We start from the raw sequence: 6,770 nt of genomic DNA, 5'->3' as shown, positions 1-6,770 counted from the left end.
AGTTGGCAAATACTTTTCCAGTCTGTAGGCTGTCTCCTGCTCTCTTGATGGTTCTTGGGCTTTGCAGAAGCTTGTCAGTTTAATAAGGTCCCATTTGTCTATCTTCTCTCTTAAGTCCTGTGGGTTTCGGGTTTTGTACAGGAATTGGATGCCAGTTCTGATTTCCATGAGAGTATTTCCTTCCTTTTCTAAGGTTCTTATGGTTTGAGGTTTTACATTTAGGTCTCTGATCCATTTGGAGTTAACCTTTGTGCATGGGGATAGATAGGGGTCCTGTTTCAATCTTCTGCATGTGGTCAGCCAATTTTCCCAGCACCATTTACTGAATAGGTTCTCCTCTCCCCATTGGTAGGTGGTGGGGGCTTTGTCGAAGATGAGTTGGTTGAGAAATTGAGGTTTTGCTTCTGGAATCTCAATTCTGTTCCATTGATCTATATGCCTGTTCCTGTACCAATACCAAGCTGTTTTGATGATTGTAGCTTTATAGTAAAGTTTGAAATCTGGTATTGTGATACCACAAAGCAGACATTCTTATGGACATTATGAAGTGTAATACAGTGTGTTTACAGAAGTGGAGATGGCAGTTAAGGAAAATGGCATGTAGTTGCTTACTTAAAGCATATTTACAAAAGCAGAGATGGCAAGCAACTTTGTATGATGGTCCCCAACTGCATCCAAGTTGCTTCGAAGGCCATGATTTTGCTCTTGTTCATGGTTGCCTAATACTCCATTGTGTATATGTTACACATTTTCTTTATGCAATCCACTTTTGGTGGGTAGCAGGGTTGGTTTCATGTTTCAGCTATTGTGAATAGTGGGGAAGCAAACATGGGTGTACACGTGTCTTTTTGGTAGAATGATTTATCTTCCTCCGGGTATATTCTCAAGAGAGGGATTACTGGACCACATGGAAGGTCAATTTTTAGTTCTTTTAGGAATCACTACACTGCTTTCCTACAGGCTGGACTAGCTTGCACTCCCACTAACAGTGCAGAAGCATTCCCTTTTCTCCACACCCGTGCCAGCATCTGTTGTTTTTTGACTTATTAATGATAGTCATTCTTACCATCCTTACTGGAGTTAGGTGGTATCTCATTTAGTTTTGATTTGCATTTCTCACATTTTTTTCATGTGTCTGTTGGCTGTGGGTATGTCATCTTTTGAGAAGTCCTTTGCCCACTTTTTAATGGGGTTGTTTGAGTTCCTTGTAGATCTTGAATGTTAGGCTTTGGTCAGATGCATAATTTGCAAATATTTTTTCCCATTCTGTGGGTTGTCTCTTTACTCTCTTGACAGCTTCTTTTGCTGTGCAAAAGCTTTGCAGGTTTATGAGGTCCCACCTGTCTATCTTAGCTTTTGTAGCATTCGCTTTTGAAGACTTGGTCATGAATTCATTGTCTACTCTGATGTCCAGAAGGGTGTTTTCTATTTTTTTTAAGTGTGAAAGTAGTAGTAATGGAAGTTTTTTCAGATGCAGTAATAATTTTGTTTGTTTGTTTGTTTGTTTTTTGAGTTGAAATCTCACTCTTGTTGCCCATGCTGGAGTGCAGTGGCATGCTCATGGTCACCCCAGCATCAACCTGTTGGGCTTCAGGTAATCCTTCTGCCTCAGCCTTCCAAGTAGCTGGAACTAGAGATGCACACCACCACGCCTGGCTGGCTTTTGTGATTTATTGTAGAGACAAGGTCTCATCAAGTTTCCCAGGCTGGTCTTGAACCGCCGGGCTCGGGTAATCCTCTCGCCTCGGTTCCCCAAAGTGCTGGGATTACAGGCTGAGCCACCAAGCCCAGCATAGTAGTAGTTTTTTTTGAGATGATATCTACCACTGGTGAAGAGGCTGTGAACATCGGTGATGGAATATAACAGTTGCCTGTAAGTTTCTGTTGAGCAGTGAGTCACAATACAAGCTAACTCGCGGTGGTCTCAAACCCCACCTGCAGACCCAGTCTTGCCCTACACTGACCCTGGTTTCTGTGCATTAACCAAAACTTAATCTACTTTGTCCTCAGAATTCCTGGGCTATGGTAGTCGGTGCTGCGGTAACACCCATCTGGAAACCAACATTTCACCTCCTCTTTATCAATAACACCCTTTTTCACAGTCATGATGCACTTAAGCCCTGCTTAAGTCAGGCTCCACCCCAAATGAGCTCACCAGGCTAGATCTTCAGTCCCAATTCGCCCGCTTGTCTTCATTGCCTCCAAGGTTAAGACATAATACATCAGACCCTAAAGCAATTACATTCCAGGTAAGAGTAAAGCATGCTACCACATACTACAGTTCATTTGAAAGGTCAGTTATAATTGCTGTCATTAGAGAGAGTTTGTCAGAGAAGGACTTCAGCCCTGGGACAAGGTCATAGAAAATCCCAGGGAGGCTATAGCTGCCTTGGCGTCTGACCACACACCAAAATAGGCAAATAGCCATCCAGTCTCTTTAACCCAGAAACCAAGAGGGGTTAAAAACATGATTCCACATTTTTACCAAGGGGGTCTCTTCCAAAGGAGAAAAGAAAATGGATAAGTAGAAAATTAGATCAAGCTGGAAGAGGGGGGAGCTATCGTACCTAAGCACAACCAGGGTGCCACAAACAAAGCGCAAGAAACATCCTACAGAGAGAAACCAGTGAAAACCGGCAAGAGCAGGCCGCCTACACTGTTGTCCTGGAAGCCAGTTAGAGTACTGGAAGGTAACTGCATGTGGAACTTGTCAGTGCAGTGAGATGGAGACCTCATTCTCTGAATCCTCCAGAAGGCACAATCTTGATAGTTCTAAAAATAAGAAAACTGTGCATCTCAGGAGACCAGATGCATGCGCTTTTTATTCAACAAAAATGTTTTAAGTAACTACGGTGTGTAGTAGGCTGAGTTAGGCACTATCATTAAATACATGAGTATTAGACATGAGATTAAATATGTATATACTATTAAATATGTATGTAAGTCATTGGTCATCATCACACAAATGCATTTACAGTAAATGTTTTTGTGAGTCATTTTGTTTAATAGAAGATTGCATTAACTAACTCTCCTACACACTCTCTCTCTTTTATTTATTTATTTTTTTGTGTTGAAGTCTCTCTGACGCCCAGGCTGGAGTGCAGTGGCATGCTCACGGCCACCGCAGCCTTGACCTGCTGGGCTCAGGCGATCCTTCCACCTCAGCCTTCCAAGTAGCTGGAACTACAGGGATGTGCCACCATACCCGGCTAATTTTTTGATTTATTGTAAAGATGAGTTCTCACCAGGTTGCCCAGGCTGGTCTCGAACCTGTGGGCTCAGGCAAATCTCTCACTTCAGCCTCCCAAAATGCTGGGATTATAGGCACGAGTCACCATGCCCAGCCAACATTCACTCTTAAAAGACAAATAATGTCCAGAACAATGATCCTCAAGCACAATAAGATATTGAAAATATTGACGGCAGTTTTAGATGAATGATAAAGGATACAATGTTATTTTTCTTGTACATTTTATATCCACTATGTCTTCTGGGATTCCCACTACAAAAATAGACAGACTGGTGACTTAAACAACAGAAGTTTATTTTCTCACAGTTCTGGAGGCTGGAATTTTAAGATCAAGATGCCGTCAGGGTTGGTTTCTGGTGTGGCCTCTCTGGCTTGTAGACAGCCACCTTCTCACTGGGTCTCACATAGCTTTTCTGTCATGTGCATGCAGAGAGAGATCTCTGGTATGTCTTTTTATAAAGACACCGATCCTGTTCGATAAGGACTTTGATTTTATGACCTTATTTAACCTGAGTTACCTCCTAATACAGTCACATTGGAGGTTCAGGGCTTCAATATATGAATTTGGGGGGGACACAATTTAGTTCACAGCACACTGTAACACAAAGAAAATTGTAATCCCTTTCATACGGTGTCAGTGGAGAGGAAATGAACATCAAGTGTGTGTCATTCATAATATATATTTAATTATGTCCAATTTATCTAAGGTTATAAAATTAGTAAGCAAAGAACTACACAGATCTCACTCCAAAATCTATGTTTTCACTACACAAAGTAGGATAGATTTATTGTAAAATTGTTGACAACTATTCTGTGCTTCGTAATATGACTTTGAGGCTCCTTCCATTAGAAGTAGGAGTCTGTTCCTCTACCTTTTGAATCGGAGTGGTCTTAAGACCTGCTTGGCCAATAGAATGTGGGGTGCAAGTTTTAAGCTTAGGTCTAAAGAAATGAGTGTACTTTTTGCTTCATTTCAAAACCCTGCCACGGTCATGTAAACGAGCTCAGGCTGGCCTGCATGAGGGTGAGAGACTGTGGCGGAGAGCTACACTGAGGCCTGTTGAGGCCAACCTAAACCAGCTTACAGCCAGCCAGCCCTCAACATCTGACAGCCAGCCAAGAACTGCAGACCCACCTATCTGACTCCAAATTGACTGCAAACTCATGCTGGAGCTTATCCAAGACCAGAACTGCTCAGTAATAAATGCTTATTTTTTTTCAATCACTGAGTTTTGGGGTGGCTCATTATGCATCTACAGACAACTGATACACAGTTTATCTTTCATTCAATTCTCTAAGTATTGCCACTAGATTATAATACATGATAACTTTTATGAGATACCACATAACTTCAGTAAAAATGGCCATCATTAATAAGTTAAAAAACATTCTCAGGGGCATATCTCAGGAGCAGATAGCAGAGATCAGCAGCCTCTTGGCACCTGGCACCTGGTCCACCCCAGTATACCACCTGCAGCAACAGGCAGGCATTGAGAACAGGGACTGTGGATAAGACACAGGGAGGAGATCTGGAGCTGAGCCCCGTCAGAGGATAAGATGCAGGCTGATGCCATTTTCTGTGGCTTGGAACTAGCAGGGGCCTTCCCTAGCTCCCCTGATTCTGGGCAGCCTGCGTCCTGAGACTAAGGAATGATCTTTGCACCCCTCTGGGATCGCCATCATTTCTCCAGGGAGGGTACTCCGGGTGCAGGATACTGGAGAGACAGATGCCCCACCCCCTACACTGGATCAAGTGAGAATGTGTGTAGCTGGATTGGAAGACCTAGTAGTGGCCGAGCGGGGGTAAGTCCTGATCTGCTTCACCCCGCTTCCCCCAGCAGTCTGTGGGGCATCTGACCCACGTGGAGAGCAGTCCCATCTGCCTGGGCTGAGAGCAGATGGCAGGGGCTAGAGGCCAGACCCCACTCCCTACTGCCCACCAAAAGCAGTGGCACAGGGGACCTGACAGCAAAAGGGCAGGGGAAGGAAAAGGAATCTGGAATCTGAAGTTCCAGAAACAACTACCAGAAAGATTTTTTCCCCCTGACACTCTTTCCACATATATCTTTCTGAGTCTCTTCTGATTTGATTTGCCCCATTTTTATTCCTCTTTTTTTTTTTTTTTGCATATGGGTATATTTGTGGGAGAGTGCATCTTCGATTTTTAAATTTTATTTTTTATATTTTTTGTTTATCTGTTCGTTAGTGTGTCTATTTGCCTTCTTCTTCTTTCTCTTCATCTTCCTTTCATATCCCTTCTTCTTTTCTCTGTTCTTTTCCTTTTCCTTATCTCATTTTGGTTTCAGGGGGCATACATATGCTCCCACCACATGGACAGATTGCAAGGTGGTGGGAAGTGGATTCCAGGGAGCCCAAACACCAGTCAGCAGATACTGTGATCTGCAGATAGCTTCTGATTCATAGCTCCCCTATTACACCTTAATCAAATCTCAAAGCCTCAAAAAGACAGCACAGTCCCCAAACCCAAGTCCCACTTCAAAATTGAACAAACCAGAGGATCTACATAAGAAAGAATAGGGGAGAGAGCAAACAGAAGTGAAAGCTATCCCCCCATCATGGAGCAATGAAATTAAAGAGTGGAGAAAAGTTGGGGAAAAACCATCACAAATGAAGAGGAAACAACAGAAAAACAGGTACTCTCTAGACCCCTGAAAGACAGCACCTGAGAATATAGACTTTGGAACTCAAAGAATGAAGAGTCCCCAGAATGAATGGTCTCAAAGCACAAATCCAGATATTCAAGGCACTGATGGAAAGGATAAACAGAAATGAAGAAAGACAAAGTGAAAGAATGAAAGAGTTGATAAATGAGATGACAGCAATAGAGAACACAGTAAACAAAATAAATAACAAACTGACCGGGAAGACACCCCTTGTCAACAAGGGTGCCTGAACGATGCATATTTGTATACCTAACCCTTAACTGTACCCCACAATTTTAAAATAAAGAATATTGATTTTTAAAAAAGTAACAAACTGACAAGCATGAAAAACAGAATTAACCAAGCAGAAGAAAGAATCTCAGAGCTTGAATATCAAGTATGGAACTAACCCAAACAGTTAAAAACATAAAAAGGAAGTTTAAAAAGATGGAACAAAGCCCCCAAGAGATGTGAGATTATATTAAGAGGCTAAATTTATGCCTGATCAGCATTCCTGAGGCAGAAAGGGAGACAGAGACCACCTTGGAACAAACATTCCATGAAGTCATCCAAGAAAACTTCCCTCATCTCATCAGAGAGGTGCTGTCTTTCAGGGGCCTGGAGAGTACCTGTGTTTTTCTGTTGTTTCCTCTTCATTTGTGATGGGTTTCCCCCCACTTTTTCTCCAAACAAAATAAACAACAAACTGACAAAAGAATAAAAATAGATAGCAACACCAACAAAATCTATCTTAATCGCATAAAAACACGGACACTAAACAGCATGATCAGAACAACTCCTGAATCAACACAGAAATCAAAACAGAAATAAAAAGATTCCTGGAACAAATGAAAATG

The sequence above is a fragment of the Carlito syrichta genome, unplaced genomic scaffold (genome assembly GCF_000164805.1).
Source record: "Carlito syrichta isolate Samal-C Ts95f unplaced genomic scaffold, Tarsius_syrichta-2.0.1 Scaffold314719, whole genome shotgun sequence".
Lineage (NCBI taxonomy): Eukaryota > Metazoa > Chordata > Mammalia > Primates > Tarsiidae > Carlito > Carlito syrichta.
This window is presented reverse-complemented; position numbering follows the sequence as displayed.